At 43.3% G+C, this 21,150-nt stretch overlaps 1 protein-coding gene and 1 pseudogene across 1 annotated transcript in view; one reads left to right on the top strand and one right to left on the bottom strand.

The window, feature by feature from the left end:
* The window catches only part of STK39 (serine/threonine kinase 39), a 321,280-nt gene that overhangs the window by 166,184 nt on the left and 133,946 nt on the right, over window positions 1-21,150 (top strand). The gene's annotated exons all lie outside the window — the stretch shown is intronic.
* On the bottom strand, window positions 1,001-12,990 carry LOC138990453 (tudor domain-containing protein 10-like; annotated as a pseudogene).

Genomic DNA, 21,150 nt, shown 5'->3' with positions numbered 1-21,150 from the left:
AAGTAAATCAGAGTTCTCTCCTTCTACAGGAGAGCAGCTGTAGAGGCCCTGTGGCTCCATCTAACATGGTCTTGGATTATTTTGACTTCAGATGACTTTCATTTGGCCTTGAACCTTGCCACTGTAAAAAGACTTTTGAGTTTCCCAATTGTGGATGCAATATAAACCTTGAAAGAGTCAGCAAATTTTTCAATTAGCCATGATGAACTGCTTGAATTGATTCATGGCTCTGTCTGCTATTGACTTTTCAGAGACTGATTAGCCTGCCTCAGAGTTTCCAGGCTCTCAGCTTTTTAACTTTTTCTCCATGCAGGCTGTCTTTGGCCATTTCACTTTCCAAACTTCTCTCTCAAAATACGCTGGGCAATCAAAAGCATTGGAGGTTTCTCCATCGTCTCTCAAGGTTTCTTGGTAACAAGTAGAGTCGGTATAAAATGAAATTTTGGTTTCCTATTACAGTTTTTTTTAATGTTTATATCACTTTTTTAAGTTTTTTTTTTTTTTTTGGCCTCTGCATCTGGATATTGCCAAGTCATTGTGACATGAAGAAATTATGAAGCTTGTTATCAACCTGATATTCTCAATCCAGTGAAATTTTTCTTTGTGTGTGAAGCATGCTAACATTTATTCACCAAGCTGATAGATCAGGGTTTAGATGCTCCCTACCTGATTCTACAATGGGATGCCAGGAAAATAAAGCAATGGGCCTCTCCATTCTCCAGAATCTGTCAGGGCAACTTAGATTATGCTCTAGGGGTACAAAGAAGAGACAGGAGAGAATACACTGGCCACATCAGACTTTCAACCTCATGGAAGCCTCCCTGTTTGGTTCAGATGTTCGCGGTGAAGACACATTGAGAAGTGAGCCAGGGGAAGGCAAAGGGAAATCCAATCAGTTCTAGGCACCACTGTGACCTTTTTCACCCCCAGGACCTCAAGAGTAAAAGGGCAGGGCAGGCAGAACCTAGATGGGAGAGGGAACTTGCTGATTGTAGCCACGTCACTTAAACTCTTCAGACTTCAAGATGTGCAACTCCCAAGTTCAAAGCACTGGTGGTTTTCCCTTCAAGGATGCGCTGGGTAACCTGATTCAAACTCAAAATACCTTTCTCCAGCATGAATGGCTAAGTAGGGTGGAAGTGGGGGGATGGTCCAGAAGTCGTCACTGTCCAGGCTGTGCAGGGACTGCACCAGGATGGTGGCTGACTGGCCAAAATCCACGAATATGACCACTGCCCAGGAGTCCACATGGTCCAGCACCCTGCACCTGTTCTAGGCTCGTCCCTAATCGCCCAGGTGGTACTCGCCAGACCGGGGGTCCTGTGATGTACTGCCAAGTCGTGCAGGTAGGTCTGCTGCTGCTCCGCCTCGGCCAGGGCGCTGAACAGGGCCTGCATGTTCTGCTGCAGAGTCTCGGTGATGTGCATGGCCCAGAAGAAGGGGGTTTGAGGGACAGTACTGGTCACCAGCAGCCCCACCTCCCTGCTGATGCTGGGGATGGTGGCCAGCCAGCCCAGGTCTCGGAAACATTCCCTCAGGAACAGCACCAAGAAGGACCCTCTCATTTCCATGGGAACTGCAGAGAAGCTTGTCTTGGGTTTCTCTGTCTCACAGGGCTCAACAGAAGCCTTAGGAGTGAGCTGTGGACAAGCAGTGGTTCTGGCAAATCTTTGAGCAGAGGGCGTCTCCGAAATCGGCAGTGCATGGGGCCGCTCAGTCACGGCAGGGATCCTCTTGGGAGACCTGTTGTCAGGATTCACGTACAGCTTTCGTTTGTGGCAGTGCTTCCCATTCGGTACCTGGATTGCAAGTGCAGTCTGTGCACAGAGCCCAGATCTATGAACGCGAAGCGTGTGCAGCCATTCTGGACTCTGTGGACAGGGAGAGGGCTGAAGTCCTTTAGAAGGCATTGGATTTCCTCCTCAGAATATTATGTGTGTATATATATTCTTCTCATATTCTTTTCTGTTATGGTTTATTATAGGATATTGACTATTGTTCCCCATGCTGTACAGTAGGGTTTTGTTATTTATCCATTCTATATATATTGGGTTGGCCACAAAGTTCCTTTGGGTTTTTCTGTAATATCTTACGTAAGAATCTGAATGAACTTTGTGGCCAACCCGGTAATAGTTTGCATCTGCTAATTCCAAACTCCCAATCCATCACTCCGCCACCTGCCATCCACCTTGGCAGCCACAAGTCTGTGCTGTATGTCTGTGAGCCAGTTTCTGTTTTGTAAGTAAGTTCACCTGTGTCGTAGTTTCGATCCCACATATAAGTGATGTCATGTGGTATTTGTCTTTCTCCTTCTGACTTATTTCATCTACTGTCATATCCATGTTGCTGCAAATGGTCTACTGAGAACGTGTCCTTGATGGTATCCCAGTCAGGAGTACAAGGCATATCCACCCCTCAGGTTCAGCATCTGGGAGGCAGCAGGCCCACAGTCTTGTTGCCATGATAAACTAGCCAAGATAGCATGTGATGAAGTCCAATAGGTGTAGTTTCAAAATCACCTTGTGATAGGTGGAGATTTCTAATCTTCCTGTAAGAGGAAATAAAAGATACTAGATAACAATGATTGTGCAGACCTTGAATGAGAAAATTCAAGTGTACCTTGAGTGTATACTTAACAGTTGTCCTTTCTCATGCCCTCTTTCCTTTGCAACAAATATTTATTTCGATTATTAAAATAAGTGCACTTGATAAAAAAGATCAAACATTTGTTGATGCTTACAATGTGCTAGCCACTATTCTAGGTTGGGATACTTGAAGAGTAAAGATGAATAAATCTGGTGAGGACTTCGGGTTGTCTTACACAGTTGTTTCAATTACTCTACATGAATTTTGAGAAAGGGTTAGTGTTAGCTTGCTGTGAGACTTCCAATAAATATTATAATTCAGCTTTGATGAGGCTCTTATTTTTGAGACTCTTATCCATTGTACCTATTTGCACAGCTCTTGTAGGTGTTGGAGACAGGTTTGTAAAATGAAAAGCATACAGGAAGAACTCAGTAAATGCTGAATTTAGCACCTTTATTGACCATGATTCTATTGCATATTGCAAAGCAGAATCATTGGACATAAATTCTGGCATAAATTCAAGCATTTACTGACTGTATGACTTCTTTCATTCTACTGCTCTTGGTTGGATATCTAAAGTGTGCCAGTTAGGGTCCAAGGTTCTGGAATTCAGGGATCAACAAGCTGGGCAATGTGTCTGTTCTGTGGAACCTACATAAGGAGGACTCCTCTGTGAAGAGGATCTGAAAATGCATGTGATTTAGTGAAAATGTGGTATAGACACATGAATACTTATGTGCGTGTATATTTTTGGAAGGAGTATTTCTGTTTCAGATAGATATGGAAGAATTTTTGTGTCATTAAAAAGCAGTCAGCAATGATGTAGTGGGCTTCCCTTATAGCTCAGTTGGTAAAGCATTTGCCTGCAATGTGGGAGACTTGGGTTCAATTCCTGGGTCAGGAAGTTCTCCTGGAGAAGGAAATGGCAACCTACTCTAATATTCTTGCCTGGAGAATCCCATGTACAGAGGAGCCTGGCAGGCCACAGTTCATGGGATCACAAGAGTTGGACATGACTTAGCGTTACTTTCTTTCTCTCTTTAATGATGTAGTAGAATGCTAACATTTTCAAAGACGTTATCTCTGGTTGCATTGTATCACCTGGATAGTTTCGAGTGCTGGAGAAATGGTCTACTTGGTGGTACTTGTCAACTTTAACCCAGGCTGGTGTTAGGAAACCAAGCTTAGTAGGTCAAGGACACAGAGGCATGTGTTAAGACATGGTCCTACAATAATAAGTTTATAGCTTGTTCTCTCTCCCTTGTGGTCATTTGGGGCACAGTTATATCCTTTGCAAGATTTTTTCTATGCTCACTGATTCAACAAAGATATTTATAAGAGTATAATTCAGAATTTAAATATAGAAAAGTTCTCATAAGGGAGTTTATCTTTAATTCAGACATTGTATCATTAATACTTTAAATCTCATTATAACATTATAACCTGAGTGCCACATCTTTCTTCTTGTATGGAGACTTTAGAGAACAGTTCTGGCCTGATGCCATCTTCATCCACTCATTTATTAACTGTGTTCATAATGATGAGCTCACATATCCAAAAATAGTCATATCAGGCTGGATGTTTCTAAGAAAATTGGTAAGTCTGTGGCAGGTTTTAAAACTCCTTGTATTTGGATAGAGTCTACAGTGATTCATTTTCTGGGGGTTCTTGAGGCTGAGGACATGCCCAATTTTTGTTTTTTTCTGGAGTAGAATTCATGACCAAGCAGCCTTTTTTGAACACCTGCTAAATCTGGAAGCACTGGACTAAAAACGTTTTATACATGTCGTCTCCTTTGTCCTCATTATAACCTAATGAGGTAGGTGTTGTGACTCAGTTTTGCCGGTGAAGAGAGGGACCTTTAGGGTGAGTATTGATATCCAGTGAGTGGTTGGGTTGGAACTAAGCCTCAAATCTGTCTGATACAAAAGCCCTTTGGTTGGCAACTGCTATGTTGTGCTGTCACCTAGTGGAAAAATACTAATTTCATCTTTGTTCTTTTCTTTATTTCCCAAATTTTCTATAATGTGAATCAATTTTATATTCCAATAATCTCAACCAATATCATTAAAATGTGTATTGTAGTGAAATTAGATTAAAAAACATTCTTCTCTGTGATGTGAAAAATATAAAACTACATGAATCTTAATATTATAACCCTATATTTAACAGTTAGATAATATAATTAATGTTTAAAATAAAACATAGTAGATACACATTAAGGTTTCTGCTTCAGTTATTTTTCTTGGGAAAATAGCATTTATTGATTAAAGAGCTTTATCCCAGATAATAAAATTGATTATTTTATTTCATTGTCATCATGATTGGGACAAGGACAAGAAAAGCATTTCCTTCCTCTTTGTAGTAGACATTTATGTATATGGAAAGATTATGGGTAATTGTAAGGGAGTTTTGTGATTAAAGGGAGAGCATGGCTAGAGAACTCAGTAAAGGTTTCTGATAATAGTGGGGATTTGAGCATTTTTCCCCCCTCTTCTTTCTCTTGCCCTACCAATATAATTCCCTAGAGAAGGAAATGGCGACCCACTGCAGTATTCTAGGCCTGGAGAATCCCGTGGACAGAGGAGCCTGGCGGGCTACAGTCCATGGGATTGCAAAGAGTTGGACATGACTGAGCAGCTAAACCACCACCAGTATAATTTGATCTTAGGAGCAGTTATCAATACTATGGGAGACAAATTAATTTAGATAATTAAATCAGCTTATTTTAGGCTGTTTATTTAACCTTCCACTCCACCACCACTGGAAAGAGGAACCTGGTGGGCTGCAGTTCACGGGGTCGAGAAGTGTCAGACACCACTGAAGTGACTAAGCACACACACATGCACACACACGGAGCACGTGCCTCCCCACTCCCAAAACATCCATCCTTTTTGGCTAGTCACAGTGAATCCTGGGAGTTTTTGCCTCATTTGGTCTTGAGTAGGACCTGACAGTCTGCATTTTTAATGAAGGATCTAGGTAAGTTGTATGATCAGGCATAAAAAAATGAAGAGAAGCAGTAGAAAATGAGATTTTAAAGTTGGATTAGGTCCAGAATCTTCCCTGGTGGCTCAGAGGGTAAAGCGTCTGCCTGCAATGTAGGAGACCTTGGTTCGATCCCTGGGTCGGGAAGATCCCCTGGAGAAGGAAATGGCAACCCACTCCAGTATTCTTGCCTGGAGAATCCCATGGACAGAGGAGCCTAGTGGGCTACAGTCCACGGGATTGCAAAGAGTCGGACACGACTGAGCGACTTCACTTCACTTTAGGTCCAGAATATGAAGAGCCTTGAGTCCTAATCCATGGATTTTGGAGGTGGTGCTCTAAGGTGTGAGGAGCCAATGAAGGGCACCCTGGAAGCAGGGAGGCAGCTGTGAAATTTGGATTGGAAAAGTGGAGAGTCGTGGGCAGCCTGAAGGAGGAGCCATGGGCCAGCAGAAGCTGTTAAAGACCTTGAGGCATGAGTCAGTGCAGGTTTCAGCTAGGACCATGGCAGAGGTGTGGGGAGGAAAGGACATGAGTCAGCACTATTAAAACATCAGAGTTGAAAGATCTTGGCGAATGATGGAGAGAGGAGCAAATCACACAAGGGAGATGCTGGAAAGACACTGAGGCCATGTGGGCAGAAGGGTGGAAGTTGAGGAGGGGAAAGAGGTGCCAGGCTTGTTGCCATCTATTGGAGTGTGAAGCTCTATTGGGACTTCAGTTTGAGGAAGACAGAAATGTGGGACTCAGTAGAGACCACGACCGAAAGAGCTGTATTTAGCAGTCCTCTCCATGGAGGCTGTTGTGGAGACCACGTGGTCAGGTGAGATTGCTAAGGAGGATGTTACAGGGACCGTGGTGAAGTCCTTGGGGAGTAGTAATGGGCCAGGTGGAGGACAAAGGGAAAGAAAGTGCCATCACAGGAGCCAGGAAGGTGGAAGTGGTCAGCGGTTTTGATTTCTGCAGTGAGGGGAAGGAAAATGAGGTCTTCTCAAAGGACATTGGATTTAGCTCAGTTTTAGCAGTAAGGGGAGAAGCTGGATATTCAGATTTAATGAGTAAAGAGATGGTAAGGAAGTGCTAGTGGGTAATTTTTCAAAGCTTGATGGGAAAGGGCAGTAGGAGTCTGTCATAGCTTGGGGGTTGAGAAAATTTTGAGGTCAGTGGAGACTTGTGTATGTTCAGAGGCTCCATGCAGAGGAGGCATGGTGTACGACCCAGAGTACTCTAGAGGGTGGTGATTCTAAAGACACTGGCTTTTCATGTATCAAGTTCCAGGACTGTGCTGGAGTCCATAGGTAAGACAGCCATCATCTGTAAGTATCCCAAGAGAAGAATGAAAGTTGATAGTAAGGGGGAAGGGATAGTTAGGGAGTTTGGGATCGACAGGTCCACCCTGCGATGTTTAAAATGGATAATCAACAAGGACCTACTGTATAGCACAGGGAACTCTGCTCAATGTTATGTGGCAGCCTGGACAGGAGGGGAGTTTGGGGGAGAATGGATACATGTCTGTGTATGGCTGGGTCACACTGCTGTGCACCTGAAACTATTACAACATTGTTAATCGGCTATACTCCAATATAAAATAAAAAGTTAAAAATGTTGACAGTGAGATTTGAGCCTGGGCGACTCAGGGGTGGTGGCTGCACAGTCGAGGGGAGGCCTTGGACAGGAAACCACATCTGGAGCATCAGGGTCAGCACTGGGAGGGAACGATGCATGGACGCCAAGGTGTGTTGAGGAGAGCGAGGTGGCCGAGGACTTCATCGAGGACACAATGCTTTCATTGTCTTGTGGAGGATGTGTGTTCTTTTGCCAGTCAGCAAGGTAGCTTATCTCAGGTGGGGAGCCTTCCTGGGCAAATGCTTGAAAATGTATTGGAAAAGCAAAATTGTTTGTGTGATTGAAGTCGAGGAAAGTTGGAGGGGTGGATAAGAGCCAGAACAAAAAATGTCTGATGTGTCTTGATGAGTTTAGGTTTTTGCGTTTTTTGCCTCCCTCCCCCTACCCCCTGCCAGCTTTGGGGAACTTTTGTTAAGAATTTAAGCAGAGAGGGAATTTCCTGGTGGTCTAGTGTTTCAGACTCAGTGTTTTTACTGCCGCGGCCTGGGTTCAGTCCCCAGTTGGGGAACTATTATTATAATAAGATCCCACAAGCCCCCGCACTGCAGCCAAAAAATAAATAAATAAAAAGAATTTAAGAAGAGATGTGCAATGATCTAGTTTGCCTTTTAGGAAAACCATCCTGGCCGCATTGTGGACAGTGGTTTAGGAGCAAGACTGGCTGCAGCAGCCAGGTTGGAAGGCTGGTGTTTAGTCCAGGTGAGAATCAGTGGAGGATAAAGGTAGATACTTGGAAGCAGGAGATACTTGGATGGAACTGAGGATTTGCAAGGTTTCCATGAAGATGGAGCTTGAGAGGGTGGGAAGGGAGAGGAGGAGATGTCAGGAAAAGCTGAGGTTGACTTCCTTTCTGACGTTGAGTTTGGCAGGTAGGAAACCTTTGCTGGGAATGACACCAAATGTTTAGAATGTGGTAAACCTTGTGGGATGTCTCGTCTCAAATGGAGGGAGAGTAGACCAGGGTCTGTATCTGCAGATCACGGGAGGGTGTGGCCTGGAGAGAGAAACATGGACACGCTGAGCACAAGAGCAATGGCTGAGACCAGCATGCAGAACAAATCCCAGGGCATGGCTCCTGCACATGTGCAGAGCCTCTTGCCTCAAGCATTAATGATCCATTTTCTGAGTGCCTTCCACCTTTCCAGTCTTAGCTGTCTTCCAGGTTAGCCACTGGACTCTTAGTGGCATTAGGCAGGAAAAGAAAAACAATGATGGCATCCACATATACTTCGTTTTACTACCGATTAGCAGATGTGATGAGAGGTTTGGATCCTTAGAAGAAGAGCATCAGATCCCATAGTTAGGCTTGGATTACTTGTTAAACTCATTTATATTTCACCATGTGGCCCCCATCTAGCCCTAACCAAGGAAGCTGAAGTTCCAAATTTTTTTTTTTTAAAGTTAACCCAATGAGAATATACAACCATTATGTATCTTGGTTTCTATTTAAATTCGGTAGTTGGACAGTGTTGCCTTTGGCAAATACAAGAATTAGAATATATAGTTTTTCCGAATCTATTGCAGGGAAATCTATGTAACTTACTTTACTGCTCTGACAGCCTCTTCTTATTACTGAATTGACTAACAAAAATAGAATTTATGGCCCTTTTCTACCCTGAATTGAAACACAGTTGAGACTTTGCCCCAGAAATAAAACTCCTGTCTGGAGCATTTTTACACTGGAACCTTCATCGTAGCTTTCAGTTATTACTGAGAATTAATTTTCCCAGTGATATAAAGGAAGTGAGTATTCTCCCTCTGGAGGTGGTGGGTGTTTCTTGTTAGCAATAAGAAAACAGGCTCTTTCCATCTAAGTCAGAGCCTACTTAAATGGTTATGATGGCTGGCTTTTAAGCAAAACCCTAATGAGAACTATTACAGATTTAAGAGTATGGATCACATGTGGGTCTTGTTTAGATCTTGTTTTGAATAAATAAGCTGAAAAGACATTTTGGAGACAGTGGGATAAGAATCAACATCGACTGATAACTTAATTCTCCTGAGAAATCATTGGTGATTTTGTTGTTTGTGAAAACGTCATGATCGTGTTTTAAAATGTCCTTCTCTATTAGAGATGTGTGCTGAAGTATTTACAGGTAAAATGATCTGAAGTCTGAGGTTTGCTTTCAGAATACTGAAGCATAAAGAGTTAGAGTGTAAAGATGAAATCTCAGTGGCAGGGCAGTTCCAGTTTAAAAAAAAAAAAAAGACTTAAAAGTGAATGTAGTAAAATGTAGTAGCCAGGAACAGGAGGGAGTTGAAGGGCTGCTGCTTATTTGGTTTTGACACGTCTGTGGACACCGGTACTCTTTCCACACATAGAGTGACAAGGTTTTTGCCTTTCTGACCCTCGAATCAAGGAGTACTGCACTGCTGTTAGACTGTGCCATTGTGGCTGACACACCCCACCACCCAGGAGGGCTTCTCTGGTGGCTCAGACTGTAAAGAATCTGCCTGCAATGTAGAGGATCAGGGTTCGACCCCTGGGTTGGGAAGATCCCCTGGAGAAGAAAATGGCAACCCATTCCAGTATTCTTGCCTGGGGATGGAGGAGCCTAGTGGGCTATGGTCTGTGGGGTTGCCAAGAGTCAGACACACTGAGCAACTCATGGTGACTGACTGACTGACCGACCACCTGGTACTCGGGCGGTGGTCTGGGCAGTTCCTGTCTTGTCCTCCTCAGAGGCTTCAGCCACCTGTGGAAGTAACCATGCGGGGGATTCCTTGCCCCCTGTTACGTTTTTGAGACTTTTGACTGAGATAACAACTTGGGTGGGGTGGTTTGTAAAGACAGCTGGAATGGGAGCAAGTAGAGATTTCAATAGCAGGCGTATTTTCACATAGAGACCTTATGATGTCATTGTTGGCTCTTTTCTCTAATCAGTTCAATTTTGAGCTGGAATCAGATTCTTCACTCTTTCAACCCAAAGTGCAAGTCAGTGCTGCGTATGTACTTTTTTTTTTTTTTTTCATAACTAAACTCCCATCTGAAGTCTCTGCCCTTTGCAGACACAAGGATAGGGAATGGAGTCCATCACAAAGGGGACATAATTGCAGTGAACCACCACAGACTTGTTTGCTTCTTTGAATTACTCCCAGCACAGCAAGACATTAATACGTCGTCTCTGCGGCAGATGGGCCCATGCATTTTGATCATCCACTTTGCTTTGATTTGACGATTATAACCATGCTTTTCCTCTCAGGATCTTCAGATGCTAGGAGGAAAGCCCAGAGTTTTCTCGACAGCAGCTGCTGCTTTGCTTAAACTGGTAGAATAAATTAAGCCCTTTAGCTTCCTCATGTGAAGTGAAGTGTTAGTTGTTCAGTCGTGTCTGACTCTTTGCAACGCTATGGACTGTAGCCCACCAGGCTCCTCTGTCCATGGGATTCTCAAGGCCAGAATACTGGAGTGGGTTGCCATTTCCTTTCTAGGGGATCTTCCTAACTCAGAGATCAGAACCTGGTCTTCCACATTGCAGGCAGATCCTTTACCATCTGAGCCACCAGGGAAGCCCTAGCTTCCTCAGACTTGTCTATTAATCATGTCACCACAATAACAGGGTCCCTGATGGCAAAGGGTAGTAACTGTCTAAGGACATGGTAAAATGCCTTTGACTTGCAAGTTGAGATGATCTGGCCCAGAACCTGTGTCTGTGTGTTTTAGCCAAGTGTGGCTTATTCATTCATGCATCCAACTAACAAGTTTTAAGTGTCTGTTACCTGTTAGCAGCCTGTATTGAGTGGTGGTTCCCAGAGCTGGATTTTGTGTTCATTGCAGCAAATTTCAAGTGTGCTCTGACTCTAGGGATTATGGATATGAGAAGCTAAAAGGATTTCAGGATGTAATGGGATCTTAACTTGCCCCTCCCCTCATATCCCTTCAAAATCCCTGTGGTGCTGTATCTGCAGCTTCTGACTTCCTTCTCCAGGGGCAATGGTGAGAGAAGTATGGGGAGAAGTTCCTCCTGATACAAAGTTTGCTTTGGAAAATTTTTTTCAGGCAGCAGGAAAATGTTATTCACTCATTTAACAAACACATATTAGTTAGCCGTCACCAAAAACTCAATGGATAAGAGTTTGAGCAAACTCCAGGAGATTGTGAAGGACAGAGAAGCCTGGCATGCTATAGTCCACGGGGTCACAAAAAGTCAGACACAACTTAGCAACTAGACAACAACAAAACACAAGATACTCTAAATGTGAGGACTCAGAATATATTGAACTGTGTCTTACCCCCAGGGCATGTGCTTTCAGAGCTCCAAATTGTCATGCATGTTAGAACATCTTCTTAGTATCTTTGGATTTTGTAGCAAGATACCAGGTTAAGCAGATTAACAAAAACAACAGAATCCATTACTCTGTAACAAACACAGACTCATCCATCTGGTGGAGAGAAGTGTAAAGGCAGAGTACTAAAAAGCACCAGCTCCTGTCATTGCACGCCCTGTGTATTGTCATCACACGCCCTATGTGGTCGAAAGTTTGATGGTTGTTTCATTGACCAGACCAGGACTTTAATGGTGAGTCTTCATTCCAGAATTCGTTGCATAAAAATCAAAAAAATGTTGGAAATCCTAAATGGTACACATATTGTGGCAAATGCAGGTGAACCATAAGTTGACCTCATGGTCACATCAAGATTTTAGAAGGTTTCATCATTTTCGTTCTTAAAAATTTAGTAGCTCATCTTACTATCACTTCCTCCCCTCCTAGAAAAGTCATATCTTTGAATATTGTTTTGAGGTAGGAGGTGGTTACTTTTACTTTCTGTTTTATTATTATTTTTTTAATAAAAAGAATTCTGTTGGCATTTTTTAACAAGAGGTATGTATATCTTTAATTTTTAAATACCTGATTTTTGACTGACAGCATTGTACATAATAATGATAAAATTACAAATGATGCCAAAAGAGGAAGAGGCAGAGGGAATGTTTCTTCACTGCTCGTGGGGTGAGCAAAACATTCTTGGCCTGTCTCTACCTAGCAGTGTATCTGATTGGTGAGTTTGGAGGGAGGAAGTGGGCACGTGTGGCCCAGCCCCTTGCCCTCCCTTTCTGAGGGAGCTGGACTGCTCATAGAGAGGTGCTATTGGTCAGTCACCGTGGCCCTGCCTGGGGGAGGTCGGAATGCGCTGGACGTGCTTGCTGGGGACAGGATAGGTAAGTCTTGTCTAAATCCAGGGGTCGTTCATCAAGGAAGGCTGGTGGCTCAACATTTAAGCCACATTCTCAAGTTATCACCTTTGTAAAAAGGGTGATGTTTTGACCGCCCCCCACCCGAACTTACTGGTCATACTTCTAAATTAGTTCAGAACTGGGTTGGGCGGGGCATGGGTGATATATATTGGGGTTCCTTAATGTACATGACCCAGTGAAAAGAAGTCCCTCTCTCAATTCAGAGCCATCACCAAGTCCTAATAAGTTCTTCTGGAAATGCTCTGTGCATATGCAGATGCATCGAGAAATGTATATATGCGAACCCCCTTCTTATGTTCAACAGTGATGAGTACTCTGTTCTACTAGCGTCTTCTTGTGTTTTGATGATCTATTTGATACTTGCTGTTGGGTGCATAATATTTTACAATATGATGTTGTATTTAGTTTACAACCAGAAAGAATAAACATGCCTCCATTTGAGCCTCACGCCCTGATAAACAGTGAGAAACTGTAAAGTTCTGCTGGTGACCAATAGAGATAGCAACTCTTTCCCATTCCTTTTCTTTCCCCACACAAAAGAGGTATATCATGTATCTCACCATAAGACGACTTCATCCTCGGTAATGGAGAGCATGCTGGAAATCTGTGTAGGGATCTACTTTTTCAGAGAACCTATTCAGTTCAGTTCAGTCATTCAGTCATGTCTGACTCTTTGTGACCCCATGAATTGTAGCACACCAGGCCTCCCTGTCCATCACCAACTCCCGGAGTTCACTCAGACTCACATCCATCGAGTTGGTGATGCCATCCAGCCATCTCATCCTCTGTCGTCCCCTTCTCCTCCTGCCCCCAATCCCTCCCTATTACTGGTATTTAATTAGGAACTTTAAGCTGAGTATTAGCTGGAATGCATCTTTAGGGCAGTTAGTCATAATTGTTGTGAAGGAACTCTTTGGCACTGACATCTAAAAATTATTCAGAAATGTTTGTATGGATGTGTATATTTTTAAGCAGATACTTTGGTGAAATTATATGACAAATATTTTCTATATTGCATTCTATATAACAGTTGCTGAGTCTGGATGAGTTTCCATTCTACCAGACTCAAATGCACTTGAGTATCTTTCATGGATTGTTAATCCCTGAGCAAATTTAGGTCTTGGCAGAACATTTTTCAAGGTGCTAGCATTGCTTGTACCACTCAGAGTTCACATGAATGGTGTTTAACGGGTAACTCACCCCTGATCTTTATGTTGGCTGTCTTTACAAGGTTGGAATCCAGTCCACAGTCTGCAGTAAGTTACGATCATCCAGTCCATCTTAGTTATTTTTCTTCTCATTGTCCGTTCTATGCAGCTCTCTTTCTGTTTCATTTGGAGACGTTAACATGCGCCATTACCAAAACCCAGTGGATGCTCTTGTTGGCACTGCTCTTCTGCTAGCTAGTTTGCCTTTTATTTTTTAATACCACTGTGAGGCTGCTGGATTTAGTGTATCAGTCAGGCTTCAACCAGAGAAACAGAACCAGGAAGGTAAAGAGATTTATCGCAAGAAATAGTCTGACATAAGTAAGGAGTAGAGCCTATAGGGTTGAAGGATAGGAAGAGCAGGCCACAACTCTTGGGCATGGCCAAAGCTGTTGTCCACAGGCGTTGCAATTTCTTCTTCAGAGAAGCCCTAGCTCAACTGTTCAGGCCTGTCAGCGACTGAATCAGGCCCACCCAGGTTATCAAGGTATAATTTCCCTGCGGTTAAAGACAATCATGGACTTTCATTATGTCTACTGTGTCTTCACGGCAGTGCCTACATTAGTGTTTGATTGAATAACTGGTGGCATAGCCAAGTCGACACCTAAACCCGACCATCACAGTGTGTCTCTAATGCTTGTTACGGTTCTGCTGGTTTTCACGGTCCTTTCTGCCGCCTGCCTGGAGCAGTATGCTGTTAGCTGTGTGCTCTTCTTTCTCATTCCCATGCCTCCTTCCCCTGCAATTAAGTTAACTTGGTAACTCACTGCTGTATCCAGAGCATCTTCGGCTCTGCTCCGCTGCTAAACGTTTATTCTCCCTTTTTACCCTTTGGTTTTATATGATGTGTGTTTTCTCATCTATGTTATTTGTCTCACCAGGACAGAACGTTGCCATTGTTTTCTTCATTAGCTGAAATCACAGATCAGCTTGGCACCCATTCCAGCAGGAGCGTTCGTTCTCAAAGACAATAGTTGAAAAATTGGATGCTGCTTTCTTGGCTGCTAGCTGTTCTCATTGTTCTTCGTCACCCTGTCTTGGGAAATGCCATATTGGAGGTTTGATAGGACTAAAACCGAACAAGAAATCTAATTACTTCTTGTTTTGTGCTGCTTCTTCAGAATAGCTCCCTTCCTGCTTCCAGAACATTCTCTTTCACGGCATTGCCCTTTCAAGTTGGATTTCCAAAGTTACAAAGTTCCATTATCCGAAAAGCAGCATTTATCAGATTTGATTCTTTCACATTAGAAAATGTTAAAGCATTATAAGGAAGTTGCTATACGTGTGTCCTTCACTGATCTAGCTTAGTGTTTTGAATTGTTATTATTGAATTATAAGAGTCTCTGTTTCTCTAGAATCTCTTCCAATTGCCTATAGAACATTTTAATATTCTCATTCCTTTGTTGTCTTTTTATATTCTGGAAAAAGAGAATGCCAAATTTTAGCAGAACTAGGTAAACATTGAATTCCAAGAGGTCAAAAAAAAGTAATGCAGATCACTGGCAAAAGGGCCAAGATTTAGCTGGAGCCACTTATCTATAATTGATAGAAATGGACTTTTTTCTTCTTGGTATTTTAATAAGTAATAACATAGTCAGACAGAAAAAAAAATGTGGAAGTATAAATTAAAATCTGAGTGTTTAGTTGCCCAGAAAATCCACAGTCAGAAAACACTGACCAAGAAGCAAAGCATGGTAGAGCATGTTATTTGTCATGGGAAGGGGTATCAAATGACTTCCCTGGTGGCCCAGTGGTAAAGAATCCACCTGCCAATGCAGGAGACATGAGTTCAATCCTTGGGTTGGGAAGATCCCCTGGAGGAGGACATGGCACCCCACTCCAGCATTCTCACTGGGAAAATTCCACGGACAGAGGAGCCTGGTGGACTGCAGTCCACAGGGGCTCAAAGAGTCAGACACGACTGAACACGCACGCACGCACACACACACACACACACACACTCATAGGATATCAAATATGACCTACGAAGTTTTAAAGAATTCCTGACTATAAAAAAAATGGAAATGAAATTCCATAAATAACCTCATCAACATCCTTATTCTGGTTATCTATAGCAGCTTCAGACAATAAGTCGTTTTAACACGCTTTGGTGGGTCAGGGGTTCGGAGAAGTCTGAGCAGGCTGCTTTCTGGTCCCGTGCAGCTGCAGTCAGGTGGTCAAGCCCTCTCCTCATGGGTTCTCCTGCCTGCAGCATGGAGGCCTCAGGGCTGCCTGCACTATACTGCCTATACGGTGACTGCAGCATGCTCTGCTTGTATTCCACTGAGCTCGGTGGAAACCACATCACCTTCTCTGGCACTTGACTCTGTTGGTTATGGGCAAGGCAAAGACCCACCCAGGTGTAAGAAGGGGGCACTGGACTCCATCTCTTGATAGTGGGGCTGGAAGGATTCTGGAAGAACACTTGGATCAGGAGGTGTTATTATGGGCATCTTCGGGGGTGGGGGGAAACCTGCCCTGCCCTGGTCTACCCTCTGGCCACAAAAATCCACATACCTCCCACATGCAAAATACACTCTTGCGTTTCCAAGACTCTCCAGAAGTCTTGTCTTATGGCTTCAGGCTCAGGCCCAAAGTCAAGGGCCTTGTCCCAGTCATCTTCCTGACACACAGCCAGAACAAAGTAGGAGGGCAGGCTTCTTAAAGGCCTGTGCCGAAGTGGGAAAACCAGAGGCCCTGGGCCCACGACATTTGTGAAATTTGGCCTGTTGCCTGTACCTCTATGAGGGTTCTGTTTGTCTCTCGGCTCCATGCTCTGGGCTCTTGCTTCTGCTTTTTAAGTGACCCTTCATTTTTCTGAAGGAGTCAACGTTTGTAGCTGAGTAGCCTTCTCAGACTTTCCTGGCCCTAAAAGTTTTGGGATCTGAATGCTGTTTTCATTTTGTACTCTCTGTTATAATCTAACCTGGCAGTAATTTCACAGTACAAGTATCTGTAAAACTGTGGATTTTCTTGAATGTTGATAGGTTCACGTATTAGACAGAAGTCATGACCTCAAGATGCTTTGTCTACCTTGGACTCCTTGTGACACTGGCAGACCACACCCTTAAGATTCTCAGAAGGCTTATTGTGTAACGCAGAGATTCTACAAGGTCTGCTCTTAAGATCTTTAGAAAGCCTGATGTATGTGTATATGCGTGTGTGTTCCGTTGTGTAAGCCCTGTGACCCCATGGACTGTAGCCTGCCAGGCTTCTCTGTCCATGAAATTTTCCAGGCAAGAATACTGGAATGGGTTACCCTTTCCTTCTCCAGGAATCGAACCCATGTCTCCTGCATCTCCTGCATTGGCAGGTGGATTCTTTACTGCTGCACCACTTGGGAAGCTTAGAAAGCCTTAGGTCTGTTTAAAAGCTTCCAGGAAGCATCACCTTAGATCTTTCTAAAGTCTTAACAGAGTGTCACTGGTCACAGCCTGAATTTGATCTTTGCTCTGAAGCCGGGGCTGGGTTTGAGACTTGCTGGATGTCTAGAGAGGCTGTGGATGAGAAACCGGTTTGTATTTAACAGTGAGTCCTTTCGCTCATCTCTCAATTCATGATTTATCACAGGCAGCAAGCAGAACCCAGGTGTCCCTTTAAGCTCTTTGCCTGGAAATGTCTTCTGCTAGATCATTAGATCCATTTCTGTTCCTGCTTTACCATAGATATCAGCTTTGCCAAACTCTGTCACTGCACAGCAGGGTCGTCTCATCCTCTAGCATCCAGTAATAAGCTTCTCACTTTCCTGTAAGCTCTCACTGACGGCCTTCTTAAAACAACAGTCTTTTCTTCATCTTCCATTATCTTGCGTGTCAGGAATTCCAGAAGTAGGGTCAGAGGGGAAGCACTTTTGCTAGTACCCCAGGCACCAAGGAAGCTGGTCTGACTGCCCCTGGGCTGCTGGGATTGTTGTTTCTTTAAGTTGCCTAGTTTGGGTGTGGCTAGTGATACCCCACTCCAGTACTCTTGCCTGGAAAATCCCATGGACGGAAGAGCCTGGTAGGCCGCAGTTCATGGGGTTGCTAAGAGTCGGACACGACTGAGCGACTTCACTTTCACTTTTCACTTTCATGCATTGGAGAAGGAAATGGCAACCCACTCCAGTGTTCTTGCCTGGAGAATCCCAGGGACAGGGGAGCCTGCTGGGCTGCCGTCTATGCCATCTATGCCGTCACGACTGAAGCGACTTAGCAGCAGCAGCAGCAGTGATATGCTAGTAATACCAGGAACCATTACCACTGCTTCTTTTCTTTCTGGCCGTGGTCACCCTCAAGTCCCCGTACGTCTGCTCTGCTTTCAGAAATCCAGATTCCACACTCCCCTTACCCCATAGCACTGGAGAGCCTCTGTGCTTCTCCACTGTCTGAATTCCAAGCCCCTTGACTTGGTGGACCACAGAGGCTGCCTGTCACGGGCCAGATTTGTCCCACAGACACATCATTTTTAGGCTGTGTAGAAGAATTTTACTTTCACTTGACATAAACGTGTTAACATGAAAAAAAAAAAAAAGCATTCACATAAAAACCCAAGCTATCCACTGCTCTGGAAGAATTGGAAATTCTGGCAACACTGGCTACCTTCTTGTGGCAGCAGTCTTCTGTTCTGGGCTCTCCCTCTGCGGGGGCGGGGCAGGTCCTGTCCAGACCACCCAGCTCCCTACTGGCTCTGCTTTTCATGCCCTACCTTCCCACTGGGTGGAATAAGGTCTTTACTTCCTCTGCCTGGTGAGCTCCACAGGTAGTCATCCTCTCTCCTGAGATCTCACAGCATTCATATCTTGGTTACATAGCATTCACATTTTATTGAAATTATTAGCCTAAATGTCTGTCCATCTCTGGAGTGTGGACTACTCCAAGGTGTAGGCTTTGATTTTATTCATCTTTTGTCTAGAACTTGTCACCAGGCAGGTATTAAATAAGACTTTGTTGACTGAATGAGAAAATAAGTGGTTCTTTTAAAAGGCTGAGGCTTGTTCTCTGCCCTGCAGGAGTATACAGTTCAGTATGTCACCTGTTATATGTAACACAGAGTAGAGTGATATAAAGGTGCAGATGAAATACCAATTGGGAGAATTGGCCGACACTTCTTAAGTTAGAAGAAAAGAAGTAAGTAGAAATTTTGAAAGGGCAGATCAGGCTGAGATATATATGTGATATAAAAAGTAGAGTTGTGAAGTTATTTAATTTGTATAAAACTGGGTTGTGGGTGTCTGATTGAATATGGCGGGAAGTAAGTCTTGGAAAACTAATTTGGGGCAAGGTTATGGAGAGACTGAACTCATTCTGTAGGCTATAGTGAGCTCTTGTGTTTTTTTCTTTTGGAGAAAGTTCTAGTCTATGACTCATGGCAATATGAAGGATAAAATAGTAAGAGTTTAGAAGCCAGAGATGAATTAGCAGTTTGTTTTAATAGGAGAGACAAGAGGTCAACGTTGAAGGGGCCCTGTCATCTAGCACAGTGGCAGCTGAGGAGGTAAACTTTGCAGAATATAGTGTTTGATAGATTTGGGTTGTGAGAAAGATGGAGTGTAGTCACGATAATAGCACCTGTCATGTCTTGGCTGTTTATGTGCCAGGCGTCATGTTAGGAACCTTAAATGACTGTGCCCTTCGGTCAAAATGACAGGGGTAGGGAAGTTTGACTTTTTTAAGTCAAAATGGAATTTTATTTTAAAAATGTCTTGTTATCCAGTGAATGCCCCATGCATAAACTTTATATGTATATACAAACACATGCATACACATGCGTAGTAGAAATAATACTTGTGTGTATTAGAAGGTACAGGCAGAAACGTCAACTAGGCCAGTAGTTCTGCATTTTTCACGTTTTACTTTTCCCAAATATCCTATTGGATAATTAAAGTTCCAAATTGTTATAAATAAAATGAATATTATTTTTTCCATGACATTTAAATTTAACATTGATCTGTTGTCATACTAATAATTACAGAAAGTTCGAGGACCTCACTTCATGCTTTAATGAGAAGGATCTTTATTTCTATTTTGCAGGAAAATCAATCACAGGTAAAATTTATGATCCTGTTTGTAAAGTTTATCATGTATTCCTAAATATAAAGGAATCTTGAAACTATTGTGACACTTTATTTTCTGAATCTAAAATTAGGAAAAAAAAGAGTTTTCTGGTCAGTTTGAACTTACGAGCATTTATGGAAATAGATGAAATAAAATATCTACTTATAATAATGGATTAGTATAGTTATATATAACTTAAACAATTTATATAAAATATTTCATTTAGAAGTACACAGTTTTCCTTTCTTACTTTGTATCAACAGTATTATCTAGGCTTTGACTTTCAGTATTGGCAATAACCATCAAAAAACCAGTTTTTTGTATCATGTAAAACAGTTTTTCAGAGGATACCCTTTTCACTTCTGTCTGCATTTAAAAAAATATATATCCCTCTGTGTTTCCTCATGATGCTTTCATAAGAAATGTTATCCCAAGCCATAGGTGTCAGTTTGAGAAATATTAAGATAGTTTTCTACATCCCCGTCCTTCCAGTAAAGTATATTACTAATGTTTGGTACGTAAAAATCAATTAGTGTGTTGCTTTTAAAGGTGAAATGTGAGAGGCTTATATCATAAAATTGAGATATTTGCCATTGTAAATCAAAGTATTCTCAGGAATTATTACTAAATTCATGTGAACTACTAAATTCACGTGAAATGTCATCAAATTTTACAGTGTTTCCATGAGCTGAGTCTTTTGATCAGTGGTGTGCTTGTAAACCTTGAGAACTCCTATTTTGGCCTTAAGTGGGGAGTTCAATGCCTAATTTGTACTATTTTCCAGTTTTCCTTTGTGTAAATACTCCTATGATATGCTAAGTCGCTTCAGTCGTGTCCAGCTGTTTGTGACCCTGTGGACTGTAGCCCACCAGGCTCCTCTCTCCATGGGATTCTCCAGGCAAAAACGGTGGCATGGGTTGCCATTTCCTCCTCCAGGGCATGTTCTTGACACAGGGATTGAACCTGAGTGCCCTGCATTGGCAGGCAGATTCTTTACACCTGGGAGTGACTTAAATCCGTTAATATGTTTCAGGTGCAAGTCACTTTTGTTATATGTGTAACAGCTGGTATCAAGGGCTGGTGAGACAGACTAGAACAACAGTGGGCAAGGCGCTTCTCCAACCTGCGTGCCTTGTCAATCACCCGAGTTTGCAGGAAGGAAGATTCTGACTGGTGGGTCTGGCTTGGGGCCCAAGATTCAGCCTTTTTAGATGATGCTGTTGCTGCTCGTCTGGGGGCGAGGGGCAAGGTTGCAGCTGGACTGTGTCAGCCAGGAGCACCACCGATCACCTGTGATGGCTCCAGGCAGTGTGCCTCCGTTCCATTGGCTCGGGCTGAGCCCGCAGCTTTCCTCCAGGTGTGGGTTGGCCAGGAGTGGGCACGAGGGCATCGGGGGCTAATACGTGCAGCATCAAGAGCGTCAGCTGTGGCCTCCAGGCTTTCTATGATAGGGGAGAAGCCAGGAGGGACTGATGGGAGAGGCAGAAGAGGACAGAGGGCCCAAGAGCACAGGGA

Source organism: Bos mutus, chromosome 2 (assembly GCF_027580195.1).
Source record: "Bos mutus isolate GX-2022 chromosome 2, NWIPB_WYAK_1.1, whole genome shotgun sequence".
In the NCBI taxonomy this organism is placed as follows: Eukaryota; Metazoa; Chordata; class Mammalia; order Artiodactyla; family Bovidae; genus Bos; species Bos mutus.
The sequence above is the reverse complement of the archived record's forward strand: the minus strand, read 5'-3'. Positions and strand labels throughout refer to the sequence as shown.